Genomic DNA, 15,845 nt, shown 5'->3' with positions numbered 1-15,845 from the left:
TTCATTCAAAATACTGAGGCAGGTGTTTAAGTACATATCCCAAACTAAAACAAAACAAAACAAAACCAAAACCAAACCAAAACAAAAAAGTCAGGATTTAATTTTCAATGAGGAAAGACAGGCAAAGAAACCTGTCAACCTGTGTCTTCCTTAATAATCGGAATAACACAAAATCTATATAAACATACATCAAATTCATCTACTTGGTATGCAAACTTTGTCCCAAAGTAATTTTATTTTTTTTAGAGTCACAATTTGCATGAAAAAAAAAAAAATCACACGCTGTCTACAGGAATTGTCTCTGCTGAATGAAAATGCTCAGATGTAAATCTTGATGCTACTAGAATGGTAAAAATTGTAGAAAATATAAAGACCAGACTTTATGATATATACAACAACTTTCTGCAGCTGGAAATTATGTAGGCAAGAAATACAGAAAATATTCCACATATTTCTCAACAATGCAACTCAGTTACAATAACTGAAACTGTCCTTAACATTTACAATTTGGTCTGGTTACTCTACATGTAAAGATGTGAACTTTTCCCACCAAATTCTTACTGAAGACTGAATGGATCTTATTTAAGAACTTGAAATATAAGGTAGAGAAAACATCTTCAAGGATACCAGTTTGCAAAAGTTACATATAGCTTTGTACAAATGAGTAATTTCACAAAGTCAAAGGAACAGCTTATCTTGGAGGCCTAACATTAGAGATTAAAAATGTTACTTACATGTAAGGTAGCCCAATTCCCTCTTGTAGTTCCTCATCCAAAGTATTATTGTAAAACCTTTTTTGGACGATCTTTTGTAGAAGCTGCAACTTCTGCCATTTAAACCCAATGTTTACACAATTGACTCCAGAGGAAAAAAGACAGAAGGAATTAAAAAAAAAAAAAAAAAAAAAAAAAAAAAAAAAAAAAAAAAAAAAAGTCACTTCAGATAAAAATAAGCCATATTTACTTTATTCCAAAATCCAAAGAACCTGTCCTCTGGCAACATATGGTGGAATTAGAATTTCAATCAAAAAGTTTAAATGTCCTTTAAACAATTTTCCAAGTTAAAAGTAATCTTAAAAAAATGCATTACTACACTAAAATGTAAATGTTTTTCAGGCCTTCTCATGAGACATTCATCACAAATTTTCCTCCTTAACTTCATTGAAAAAGAGTTTTGCTAGTTTAGAGTAAATTTATTTTAACACCAGTTCCTATTTATTTTAATATAAATTTTAGTACTATGTTTTCTGAAAGTGTAGTGCTTGATCTTCCAACAATTATATCACTACAATAATTTCTTCTTTGAAAGCATAAATATGCACTTTTGGCTTTTCCAAATTTCTTTGAGAACTTCCCATGACTATATTTTAATCAAAGAGAAATACATATCAAAAACATTCTGGAAAAAATGTTGTTATAAAATTTTTGTCACAATTTAAGGATTTGTATTATGAAACTTGAAGCTAAAGTGAACATTTAAAAAACATACTGCTTTTGGTTTATTTTTGTTGTCTGGATCTTTTGTTTAACTCAGAATAATGGGGAAGAAATTAAAGCATGCTGACCAAATGGAAAAGCTTCTACATCTGATTTATATTTTCAAGTGTATCTGTTAGTTCAAGGCTGAACATTCCATTATACTGCACTAGAAATACAAGGTGTATTTATTCAAACAATGTAGATTGCACATTATTGCTTTTATAAGGTGATTTGCATTGTAACCATGTAGTAGGGGAACAGCTACCTCTGTTATCTAATATTTGGGATGTTATGTGCAATTTAGAGAAAGAGATGTTCTCCTGCTGACACATCCAGTTCTGTTTGTACAGCTATGCCATCCCAGTTACATGCAATTTTATTGTGAAAATAGATGGAGTTTTCCATGGAAAAAAGCATCAGCTGATTTCCCTATTGATTATGGGGTAGCTGGGCTAATGAAATGCTTGCTGAAGGCAGTGTCGCAGATGCTGTGAGAGGAGCAAAGGAGTAAGAATGGCTTGTTAGTAAGACGGAAACGTATATGCATGTCATGGATTAAACAGAGCTCTACTGGCAGCAGAGTCCCACATCCCTATCTCTTGATTCATCTGTCAAAGACACTGATAAACATTGGCCCGTGGGAAGAGCAGTGTCAGTACAAGCAAATCATGCCATTTAGTAGCATGTTAGGGAATTTGACGTGTCCATAAACAAAATATTTATTTACTTGTGAAGGTTAACTACTGATAGACAAATAAAATTTTAAATATTGTGAGGGTAAATATAATATATTCAGGATCTTTAAAATATTTTAGGTTGGTTTAAACTCCTTGCTGTGAACAATTGATTATTTTTTCTGTTGACTTTGCTTGACACTAAAAATTTGCTTCAAATCAAAAGTAATTTCCATGGAAAGTTTCTGCCTTCTGAATTTTTATTTTGATTTTAATTAAAAAAATTCAAAATGTAGGAAACAAAAAGTAGCTTTAAAAAGCAGCAGGATTACTTTGTTAAAAAAATTTCAAATTTGAGTGTAAAAGAAAAGAGGGGTTGTTTAGCTCATCACTTAATTTTTCCACCAATACAAGCAAATTTTAGATTACTTTTTGATGATCAAAAATACTTATTTGGGTGTCTTTTCAGTAGAAAGCCATAGCATAAGTTCTCCTAACTAAATGAATTAGCCTCCTATATTTTTGCTCATGATTAGGAAAATTCACTAACACAGGTGCTGTACACAGAGCTCTTGTGCACTCAGCAGAACTGATGAACATGATACACACCATCCACCGTCACATGCCTGTCACCATACAACAGCAGTTTGGCTGTGTCTGGAAAGCCTTGGAACTGCTACAAACATAATGCACTGCTCATCCACTTGTGAAGAATGAAACTGAAGCATCCAGCCAAGCTGCAGCAGACGTGATTACCCCAACCAGCATCAGGATGCCAAGAAACTATGAACAAGGGACAAAACCCCTTGAATTTTGTGTGTTTTCTGCTTCACACAGACAAAAAGCCCTTGATACACTCTTGTTCTGCATGCAATTGTCCGGTTACAACCAAAAAGAGAAAAGATACATCAACTTAGTTTATTTCAGAAAGAAGAAAACAAGCCAAGTTAAAGAAAAGAAACATAGGTTTCTGTTCCTCTCCCACAAAGAGACACCGAGTTTCCCATCATCACAAAAATCATGCACTCTCTATCAGTTATTGACATTTCAGCAGCTATCATTATGGTTTATCAGGACTTATATTCCTGATGTAAGGAAAATTACAAATGAAGTGCTCCAGTACTGGGTAAAAAGATGGGGTGGTTTGATATTTTATGGAATCTGGAACTGCTCTGCATGATGCATTCACAGTACACACCAAAATATTAGAGAAAGATTCCAATTTTTCTATTGGGGAATTCACTTATCACCTTATAGTCTGTGGCAATGCTACAAAATGCTAATGTGCTTAGAAGATAAAGCATTAACCAGCAAGTATTCAGGGAAGAACTGGATGTCAAGTTACCTCTTTAAACTTTGATGTCTAAGCATCAAATTTTCACTAATTCATAAATAAAATAATGCTTCTTGAAGTGTATAGACTACTTTCTTTGCCAAGTGTGAAAATTGGCCTCTTCTGGTAGCTCTCTGCTCAGTGTGTTTACTGTATTCACACTGTGATCTTGATGAGTTATTTGTTTTCCTTTATTTTTTAAAAAAAAGGTTTGTATCTTGAGACGTGTTCTCCTGGAGGCCAAATGGCTGAATCTTGTAGGATTCATCACCACATATCTTCATATGTCTCCCTGGATTCCGTTAAAAACATGCCATCTGAGTTGCTGAAGTATTGGAAGACTGAAAAAGCACCACAGGAAAACAAACAAACAAGCAACACCCTCACACACACATTGCAAATGTTCTGAATTTTCTCAGAGAGAGATCTGAAAGCATGACATGCTTGCTCTCCACACAGAACATTACTCAGTCTAGTTTAGATTCGAGTCTTCACTAGCATCCATTATTTCCTCTTTTGAAGCTCATGCTGAGTTAAAAGACTGCTTTGTGTGTAAAAAGGCAATAATTAATAACATATTTGTATATGAGAAGAGAGTTTTATTATCTTGAAACAAGCAATTAGATGGGAAGCAATGATAATGTCACACTGACAACACTAGTATGTATAAAAGGGAGAATGAGCTAATCTTTCAGTGTCAAACACAAACCTGTTATTTTAATGCCTCACTCAATACACTTAAATAATAACACTATCATCATGTGAAGTTTATGTTAAATTTTAAATATATACTTAATATATCATATTAATTTAGTATGAATTTACTTATTATTTTTCAATGCTGCTTTGAAAAACCTATAGCATCATACATCAGTCTCAAAAAATTGAAAGGATAACTTAAATTATAGTCTGAAGCTATACAGACTTGATCATATGAGTACAGCTGTCAGGAACCAATTTACCTGTCCTTTGAGGATTTTTGACATATTAAAATTTTCTCATTTAAAATGAGTCCAAAAAAATCAAAATCCCTAAAATAAAACAGTAAGAGCCAACTAATTCTTCAGTCCATGCTCAATTTAATTTCACATATAGTATCTTGCATAGGCAACAACAACAACCCATGCAATGACTGGTTGTTTTCAAATAATTCTTTTTCTTTTTACTTTGGTAATTTTCATTCACATCATTCACTGGCTTTTAATTAACATTTTTTAATACAAAAAAACCAAACAAACAAACAAAAAAACCATTCCAAATAAGGAAATATTAGCACTATTAGGGTCAAATCTATTTACTACATCCCCAAATCTACACAGAGAAGAGTAATGGAAAATTGATTTCTCACCAGTAAGAAGTTGAGCATTCTGCATCTGAATATGTCCTTTAAGGCAACTATTTAACTTAAGAAATATTACACACACACACACACACACACACACACACACACACACACACACATTAAATAATCAGAGTATTTACTCATATCCCTGGATTTCCAATTCTAAAAAAATACGTGCATTCTGAGAAAAAATGGGAGAAGCTATACTATATATTCAGTATTAGCAAACACTAACCATGTTAATAGTAAATTCTAAATAAACAGTTCCTTAAGTATGTCTAAGAGAATCAAAACCATGTTATTATCTAGAAAAATGTGGACAACTATTGGCAGTTATTTTCCTGTTTACCCTGTGTTTATTATTTAAATTTTGTGCATTGATATCTTATTGTTTATTAAAATTGAATTAGTGAACTCAAACCTTATGGCATCCGAGGAACACAACAGAGTGAAACAGAAACTGTCAGAATAAAGAAAATCTGCCCTGAAGCCCTATTAATCTGAGGCTTTATGACTGCCTGCTGCTTGTGCTAAGATGTCAACAGCTGAAGTGTTGTAGGTTTGGGATATTTTTAATCTCTAAATACAATAACTATCAGTCAGAGGGGAAATTACATTTGACTAAATGAGTGTGGTTCTCCTGTGGGGTAAAGGAAATGTGTCAGAATTATCACAGAGAGGCTGGGATAGTGTCTGGGCTGCATTAATTTATCTTGGAGGTCTTTAATGTCTCCAGAACTGTTGTTCACACAGACCACATGCTTTTTCTGACACATAGAGCAATTTCCCAGGAGACGTTGTTTTGCTCCACAGTACCACAAACAGTTTTAGGCAGCTTGACACAGACTGAGTTTCATCAGTGGTCTAATTTCCCTAGGATTTATAGTGTCCTTAATGCCAACAAGGATATTTGTCCTTGGGATAAATTGCACATAGGTGGAATTTGAAAAAGAAAAAAAATCATAATGATTATGAATGGCACTGTGCTTAAAACTGTGGTGATCATATATATTTTAAAACTAATCAGTGACATGTAGAATATTATCAGATTCTTCTCTCACTCTCACTGCATCCCTAACTTGAAAGAGGAACAAATTCAAATTAATCTTTTAAGAAGCTTGGCAGAAGGTATACAAACTGAATGACAACAAGACAATTTAGAATTCCAAAAGAGAAGTGAGTCTTGAAAAAAAAATCCCAGAGGGTAGTTTTAAAAGGATGCAACCTATACTAGGGGAAATCTAGCAGCCTATGGTAAGCTAGTCCCCACGCTGATTATGGCCACAGGTCTGAAGGATAAACAATCATTGCATTTCTCCTGACATGAAGGTGCACCAGTTTTGCAACTTAGCAGGAGAGAATTAATTTTGCAATGTAAGCTCTTCATACTCATGCAAATGTTTTTTGGGTTTTTGTTTGTTTGTTTGTTTGTTTGTTTTTAATTGAGTCCCCTTCTTAACAGTCCTAGAACTGTTTTTGTGTGCTATAAAACATCCATTTGCAAACTAAAGAGCAACAGAGAGGTCCTTAGGGCTTAGACACAGGAGAAGAGAGTGAAATTACTCTCATACCTTCTCAGATTAAGGACGAAAAGAGCAGAGCTGTAAGAGGAAAGCAGTCATTGAGGCAGGATCACACCAGGGATCTGGTTTGAAGGGACCAACAAAAGGATGACTGCTTCTTTTTTAATTGCAGAATATTTTGAGTTGGAAGGGACCCACAAGAAGCATCAAATGCAAATCTTAAGAGAATGTCCCATACAGGGATTGAACCCACAACCCTGGTGTTAACAGCAGCATGCTGCAACCAATTGAGTAATCTCAGAGTAATTGAGATAATCTCATGGTCAAGGTGTGACGAGAGGGATTGTGACAGGCAGTATGGTAAGGTCAAGTCAGAGACTGAATCTGCTTATTTTATAACAAAATAATTGTTAATGGTACACTCTATGAATGCACTGAGATTAAAGCACAGGCATTTCTTTTATTCTGTTGAGTACTTGCACTCTAAGTTTTGCTCAGAGTCATTTTCATAAACAAGTGGATAAATCAGGAAAATTATATTTATAATAGAAAAGTCAGCAAACCCTATGTTAAAACCGTAAAATGACATTGCCATATAAAAATGTTTTGTTATCTATTTGACCATCTGCAGAATGCCTGCAGATTTCCTTATTACAGTGCCCTGGGCTCTCAGCTTGACTTGTGAGGATGGAAGAGAATCACAATATTAGCACCATATACACTATATACATCAGTTTATCCTCAAGGCAATGCTGTAACTTTTGTGCATATGATGAAGGTGGTTTCTTGGTAGCAACTGGACAACAATGAAGCTTTAAAATTTGTATTGCAATTTGAGCAATAATAATTCTTAATAATTCTTGAGTCTTAATATTTGTTGACCACAATATCTGCAGTCAAAATTACAGACTGAGTTACAGAAATAACTAAGGCCATTAGAAAATGTTATACTGCTATTTTTAAGAGATAGAAATTATTTGCTAACAAAATCAAGGAAAAATGTTATTGACAGCTAAATTATTACAACATATTACTTGGAGCTTGTATTGTTTATTCCCATACTTTAACTCTTTCAAGAAAGATTATTATTTATTATTATTATTATTATTATTATAATTAATTAATCAATTGATTGATTTTCTATACTGCTACAGGTGATGTAGCTTTAATTTTAAATTTTCTTTTTTATTTTTTCCAAAACAAAGTTTTAGATGTGCACAACAAGTAAAGTCAGAAATGCTACCAGTTATTTTTTTCTGGCTCATCTTTTCAGAGTAATGACTTTGGATGTATTTTATTTTAATTCCGGTAACTTCACTGGTTTTGCTCTTTGGGTAGGTTCATGCTTCTGGACAGTCTTTAATTAAGTGATAAATATTTCCTAAGGACAGAAAGGCCCCATAGAGAAAGAAATGGGAAATTGATAGGATTTGAATATAGTCATGTGAGCGCCGTGGTTTGCAACTTGACAAAAGGTGCAAGTCAATGTAACACTTTTATAATTACTTTACCTTCCTGACCAATGTGTGTAATAGTCATTAGACCCGAATGCAGTGATTAGACTGAATGCCTCATGACAAGATGGAGGACAGCTCAACATTGTCAAAGGCATGCTGCATTTTTGCAGATGGTGGTCTAATGATGTATTATTATATGAGGAAACAACACCCCATTAAGGGACAGGTGGTACTTGTACTGGAAAAAGATAACAGCAACAACAAAAAACCCCAACCAACCAACCAACCAGAAAAAGAACACCCCCCCCCAAAAAAAAAAAAAAATCAAAGAAACAAACAAAGAAAAAGCAAAACAAAAACCAAACCACCACCACTGCCACAAAAAAAAAAAAAAAAAAAAAAAAAAGGCAAAAAACCACACCCCTAAACAACACTCTCCCCACAGCCAAAAAAAATCCACAATCAAACATAAAGATATGTTGCTGCTCAACTAGTAGGTAGTGCACTAAAATTCTGCTGTTGTTTCAAACAGAAGGCACACATTCTCTTCCCACTAACCAGGGCAACGTGGCAACAATTAAGCTTTGAACAGCTTCCTGTAACGTGGTCTGAAATCCATATTATCATCTAGGGAAGACACAGCACATAAAGGAAAATTCCCCAAGTTGTTATATGCCTGAGATGAGTAATTTCAGCAATTTCATATGTGCTGTTCTTTCCCATTCCTTACACTCACATTAAGAGATCTATGACTATTTAAACTGTAAAAGGGAATCATAGAATAGTTTAGTTTGGAAAAGACCTCTTAGGTCATCAAGTCTAACCATTAACTCAGCACTACCAAATCTACCACTAAACTGTGTCTCTAAGCACCACATCTATATAGATTAAATATCTGTGGGGATGGTGAGTAAGCTGCTTCCTGGGGCAGCCTGTTCTTATGCTTGGCAACCCTTTCCATGTAAGGCTTTTTCCCAATATCCAAACTAAACCTACACTCAGTAATGTAAATCAGCGTCTTACAGCATGCTTTCAAAGCATCTAGCATAATATGTTGCCAGGTTCTACAAAAGCCCACTATTCACCACAAAATCAGAAACAGGTGATAGTAAAGGCTGATTGTAACAACACAGTGTTGGAGATTCATTCAAACACAAGTTTGAAAAAACAGCTGAATCTAAACTACATGTTGTATGTCTGCTAAAGGAATTTGAATATTTTGCTGTTTGGGGGGACTCAGAAGCAAAGTACTCCAGTATTGCATCTGGCCCCCATCTGAAGAGGATGTCTATTCAATCCAGGATGATACTTTGAGGCCTGAGTTTTTCTGTGCCTCTTAATGCATTCTTTGAGCACTGTATATTGCTTTTCACTAACATGCTAATATCTTTTAGAATATGAATAAATTCTGAATCTGAATAAATTTTGGATGCTTTATTAGACAACAAGATAACCAGATGATCAGGCTGCACATTTAGATACATTATCCAATGTATTTTCCTTTCATTTGCCTCTTCTTTTTATTCTTATTGCAATCTATTCTCCCTCCTGTGTTTTTGTTGTTGTTGTTGTTTTTTCTTTTTTTTTTCTTTTCTTTTTTCCAGTCATAATATCTAAGTTAAAGGGGTTGGGAAACAACAGAAAAGGTACTGTATCTATGTGATATAAAGACAATATGTAAACAAAAATATATAGCACTTTTATATTAACGTTTATAAGTTCACCTGTTGCTGTGCGCACACTAACAGGCTGTGGTAGTGAGGTTTCTATTAACCTCATGTAGTATCCAGAAGCTCAGTATCATTTAGCCAGTATTGCCTATGACATTTTTAAGGAATACTTTAACTTACATAGAGCCTCCCACAGTGGAACCTCCTTTAAAAATTGTGCTCCTCTGTTTAGAGTAATATTTGCCAAAAATGCACGTATATTAGAAAAAAATGATTCCATGAAACTTGAAGCCACATATTTTTTTCTAGTTAAAATAAATCACATTAAATTAATCAAATCTTTATGAAAATAAAGTCCAGGAAACCAAGCACTCTTTAATTTACAGTTCCATAAAAGAGGGCCTGGGGTTTTCATAATAAAAGAATAGAAATGTAAACATGAGAGCACATTATGAATTCTCTTTCTTCTCTTCTCCTATCAGAGACCTGTGGAGATTCTTTAGAGAGACCCAGATTACCATTAATGGCAAAAGGCACAGAGCCTGCTCTCTGTCTGGTGGGATATCATGGCTTTATTCTGGGGTCCTGCCCCTGCTGACCAAGCTCTTACTTAGCTCCTTTCCCATCCCTGCTGATGCCAGAGAGACCGAGCCCCCAGCCGTCCCAGGGCTTTTTCCCAGGGGGGACGGGCCTAGAGGCAGGGACAAGCCACTGCCCAATCAGGGATAAGGTGGGAGTGGAACAGAGTTGGGTTACATTCCAGTGTGGGGGATGGGCACGGCGGAGCAGGGACAAACCACGTGATGCATTTACCAAGGGGGACAGGGGGTACAATAGAAAAACATTACAACCCCCAATATAAAAATTAAACACAATATAAACTCAATTAATGTGCTACAACAGAGAGCAATGGTATTAGAGTTGACTGAAACAGAATTTTTTCAGGTAGTTTGGAGTGGCTTAAAAAAAAAAAAAAAAAAAGGGCCAAAAAGCTGATAATAAGAAAAAAGAAAAAATCAAAAGGAATAAATATAGTATTGTTTCAATGCTTTGGGTGTTTTTTTCTACTCTAAAATATTTTTAATTAGAAAAATTTCAATCATCTGCTTACCTCCTATGCATGCACGTCTAGTACAATCAATCTATGAATTCACTAGAACTAACTGGTTTGACCAGGTCAAACTATTTAATAACATTTTCTCAGTATTACTGCATTTCTATTATTTAGATAGCTATCTTCTTGTCATTCATTAGTATGGCAAAGCCAAGCTCTGAGATAACACTGACCATTGTGTTTTAATAAATAATAAAGTGCTAAAATCTGATCTCCTGACCTCTATTTTAAGCTGTGCTTTCATTTTTTCCTTTCTCATGATGACTGTGAACAAATTCAAGTAACAAGTCTGGGGAAATTATGTACCTTGAATAAGACTATCAGGGATAGTTTTTCAGAACTCTGGAACCTAGAGGATGGGATTCATCTCACCTACTATAAGCAGTTGGAAGTTAGGCAAACAGTTGAGTTTCTCAGCAGGGTTCCCTCCATAGTCAATGAGAAAGAAAAAAAAAAATCCAGATGTGGTTGCTTAGCAACTTGAATTTTCTTCAAATAGCTATCTTAAAATGGGATGAATTTTCCTCTGGAGACCTCCTTCTCCTTCCTCTGATTATCCATGAAATACCTTGAAGTGGCTGTCGAACTTCTGTACCAGTAAAAGAGGTGGAATTAATTCCATCTCAAGATCCAATTAGAGTGCAATCAGAGTTCTGGTTGCACTCTAAGGACTGTAGTGTAAGGAAACTTGAATATTGCCACACAGAAGGTGAAAAAGTTCATCCAGATTACCTTACGTAAAAAGAATATCTATTTCCCATACTATTGAAATACAATGGCATGTGCTGAGAAGATTATGCATTTTTTACATTGTTTTGCTTTCATAAACAGAAAGCAATACACAAGAGGTCTGGGAATATTCTGTACCGACAGACTAAGGTCATTGTTAATAGGCTTATTTATGAATGCACATTTATCCCAATTTAAAAAGAATGAAAGACAATTTATTCTGTTTTGGTTTCATCCTTTACCTTGTATCAAGGGGAAAAATATCATCTGACAGAGCTTTGTTTCATTTTAAATAAAGGTACTGCTCCTGCTTTTTACTGTGTTTAAAACCAGCTTCTTCTTCAATGTTAGAAGAAAACAACTCTCCTCCCACGATTTTCAGTAGCTCTTCACAACAGTCATATGTCACACATTCTGAGCAAATAATTTAAGCATCAAGTTATGAGGAAATGACAGTTAAATAGTTAGCAGTTTGTCTTCATCAGGTTTTGAACACATATGCAAAGTTCCTAAGGACTCTAGCTATGGAATTAAAGATGGAAATTTCATGTGGAGCTTAAGTGCTTTCCTTAGCAAGCCAAAAATATTGCAGCATTTTTTTCAGAAATTTTCACTGCGTCCATAGTTAGCAGGTTACATTTACAGTGCAGAGCACTTTACTTATGTCTCTTCTGAATCACAGGCATTTATATTGTTGCCCTGAAACAGTTAGGCTGTTAATTAGTTTGTGTGTTTGTGTGTGTGTATGTACACCTGAATGAGGCTGGGAGCAGTTTTAGATCAATGTGTCTGATCTAAGATGAGAACTTTTCTGTGGCCCATTAGAGACCTGTTTCTATAATATGAAAGGTAAAGTGGCTTATGTTTGCCTGTGTAAATGGCACAGTTTCTAAAAGGCATTATGTGCTTTATTTATATGCTTATTTTCTGTAGAAGGTACTTAAACACCGTTGTAGATTTGGTCTTCTCTTTTGTAAGTAGTCCACATGGAGGTTCACTCTGTGCTGGAATGTATGCTCCTTTGTACTGACCAGGAGAATGAATTTATTTATTTATTTATTTATTTATTTATTTATTTATTTATTTATTTATTTATAGGAAGCCTTATCCTTTTTAATGTTTGGAGGTAAGGGGGATTATTTTTTTAGTGGAAATTGGACTAAAGTTTTCCAAGTCAAAGTATTGCCTTGACTTTATTTCTTGTACCAAAAGTATATACAACTTCTTTGTTTTACCTCTTCAGATTAAGATAATTTGCTTCACAAGAACGCTTTGGAAAAGTGCATTGCTCTTACAATTAAGTGGATAGTTACTGTAAAAAAGCCAAGAAATTTTCCATTCAATATGATTTTTCAAACTTCTGGGAAATGAGAAGTCTTATCTCCAAGTATAAGTTTCAAAATATTTGCAGATAAGACACAAAGAATATCTGTTGGATCAAGTCAATTAAAACAATTTAATTAAGTTTGAAAGGTTTAATTTTGTGCAGGAATCACATGGTCACAGTTTTACCCCCAAAGCATGGATAAAGAAAATAAACAAAATAAACAAAAAGCAACTAGTATTTTCAGTGGGCCAGCATTTCCAAGGAAAAAAAATCTGTATTAAATATTGCAACCAAGACTAGTTACCATGCAAAAAATGTTTATATAAGACTGAAAAATAAAGTTCTAAGTAAATCAGCTTATAAAAGAATTGTGACTGGAAACTCAGCTTGGCACTCATACTTTCATGTACATTGCTTTATTTTCACTTTCTCTTCATATAATTGTACTGTCTATCTAATATTTGTCAATTTTACCAATAGTATACTGCACTTCACTTTTTGTTTATATACTTAATCGTTCTTTTAAGGTCATTTTGGTAAATTGATAGAAAATCCGAACATTTCAATTTTTATATGTAGTTAGATTGTGTTTCAAAATCTTCATCAGTGTTAAACTGATTAAATGCTTGGAAAATATGAAGGCTTTGCTGCTATGAAATCTGGCCTGATGTTTTAAAACTTCATTTCAGCAGAACCTAACCCAGATTTGTCTAATTTTAATATTTCAAAACAGTATATATGCAGACTGAGGAAAAAAGAACAAAACAAGACAGCAGTGATCAATACCAGTGATTTATGGATCACAAAAAAACCAAAAAACCAAACCAAACCAAACCAAACCAAAACAAAACCAAAACCAGCTAGGAATTTCTAAGAATGTTTTTTTAACATATTTAACCCACAAAATCAAGTTAACTATGATATTAGTCTTGAATCAACTTACAAATAAACCTTCTCATGGAAATAAATAGAGAAGAGGTGCATGTAATAATGCATCTGCACGTATGTAATTATGCATCTGCATGGCAAATAAATCCAGTCATTTTGTGCCAACTATCTAAATAAATTATTAAATTTTTAAAAATCTGGGGAAAAAAATCAAATTTTGGGATTTAATTTACCTTAAAATGCTGTAAAGAGAGTATACTTATTAGGCTATGAAATTGATTATTGCGCATATTCTTAACTAAGGCCTTTACTACCATATTTCTCGAACTAGAACCACAAGTAACCCTGGAGATATCTTAGCCTAATCCTTAATGATCTGTGTGACACTGGCTTGGTTTATACATATGTTTTGACTTCATTTTTTGTTTTAAAAACAACTCAGAGTTTAGCAATGTGTAATTGTTCTTATAATGTTTTGGTCTTGATATGGGTTCCTTCCCACATGCCTTCCCTCCTCTCATGTCTTTTTTGGGAACTTGGAGTCATATACAGAAATATAACTCCCCTTCAAACAAGATAGAGTGGCTGTTCCTTACATAAATTCATGAAAGAAAAAGGCTCAATTATGGGAAGGAAATAGAAAATTTCTTTTTCTCTCTCCCATGTACTATCCTCTGGATAATATATACATAGGCTGGGGGCAACCAAAATCTCATGCATGTCCAATTTAGCAACAATAGTTGGGAGGAAATTGTTAAAAGAAGAAGAATGGTGAGGAGGATGGTAGATTCACTCAAGTGACCTTGCAACTGGAAATGCCAAGGCCTAGAGAATAACACTGTGGGGAACCTCACATATTACGCCTACTGCTGTTTGTCCTCTGTCTGTTTTGAGAAGAATCTCTGCGGAGATGATGTAGGTGTTTTGAGAGACTCAAAGACAGTCTCACAGATGTGCTTGAGCTCCCTGTCTTGGAAGAGAGAAGATCAAAGCTGAGGAGACCTCAGCATGGTGATAAACTACACGTGCACAGGGCCTTGATAAATGACTGCAAACAATATTATCCTGTTCACTAGGATGAATTGAGTCTGATGAGGCCTGTGCTCCTGCTTGGATATCTCCGTCCAGGTGATTCAGGATCCTCCATTTAGTGAGTAAAGAAGTAAATTTACTCTTTGTATTTCAGCTGCAATTTTGTGGTTGTTCCAGCTGCCTGCCTGTGTTGACTCACACTGTAATGTTTCAACAATCTTTCTAAGTCATACACTTGATCATATTTTTAACAAATGGATCATTTAAAGTCTTTCACAGAAAAAGAGAAGAAAGCTGGGAGAAAAGCTAGAAAAGAAGCTAAAAACATTCAGAATTGATTAAGTGAAAATACAGATGTTTTCAAGATTATTTTTTCAACTAGTGGTAATTATTCGATACAGTTTCTTTATGTTTCATAATCTTTAATTCTGTGGTGAAAATTAGCAGAGCTGAAGTTACAAAACTGTTGGTATTGTTCTTGTGAATCTCTGGAAGCTTTTATTTATTTATATGTTTCTTGATTCTTCTATTCAGTTCAGCACTGTTCTTTTATTTGAGACATAGTCTCTTCTTTGAGAAAGGGTAAATACATATTTAAGATTTCTAACAATGGGAAAAACTCATATTGAAGTGGCATAATTAAACCAAGTTTTTACTGCCAAACTGCAGGCCAAGTTTTCCTTACAGACCCTAGGACATGGGAACCAAGATTAGTGAAAATTTGGGTCTACCTTGTGGCTCATCAGAAGTATTGGAAGAGATGAAATGAGATAACAGTCCCACCATCAGACCTAGACATCGTATTCTGACTACATATAGATGGAAAAACCCGGAGATAAAAAATGGATCATTACTTTCCCCTTCTGAAGTTTTATTTGCACTTAGTTCTGTTTAAACAAGTTAAGTGTAAATACGTCAGGAAAAGAAAAACTGATGGGAAGCAGTGATTGAACTCAGAATGATTTAACATGGCAACCAGCCCAACTCCACGCACTTCTGAGTGATCTTAGCCTCTGTGAAACAAGGAAATGTTTAGAATTTCAATGAAGATTAGGTATGCAATCACTGCTTCCTGGTTCCCATGGATGCTAGCAGACAAATCTTTGTGAAGGTAAAGAAAGAGAGATGAATAGGGGTAAAAAGAGAAGAGACCTGATTACAAAGGACTTCATGGAATATAAAACTGAAGTATAGCCTGTCTTGTAATACAAGCATTTCTGCCTTATCCTTTTGGTGCACTTTCTGCTTTTCCATATCTCTTTCCACTGCCCACTCTTT

This window comes from Hirundo rustica, chromosome 1 (genome assembly GCF_015227805.2).
Source record: "Hirundo rustica isolate bHirRus1 chromosome 1, bHirRus1.pri.v3, whole genome shotgun sequence".
NCBI classification, from domain to species: domain Eukaryota; kingdom Metazoa; phylum Chordata; class Aves; order Passeriformes; family Hirundinidae; genus Hirundo; species Hirundo rustica.
This window is presented reverse-complemented; position numbering follows the sequence as displayed.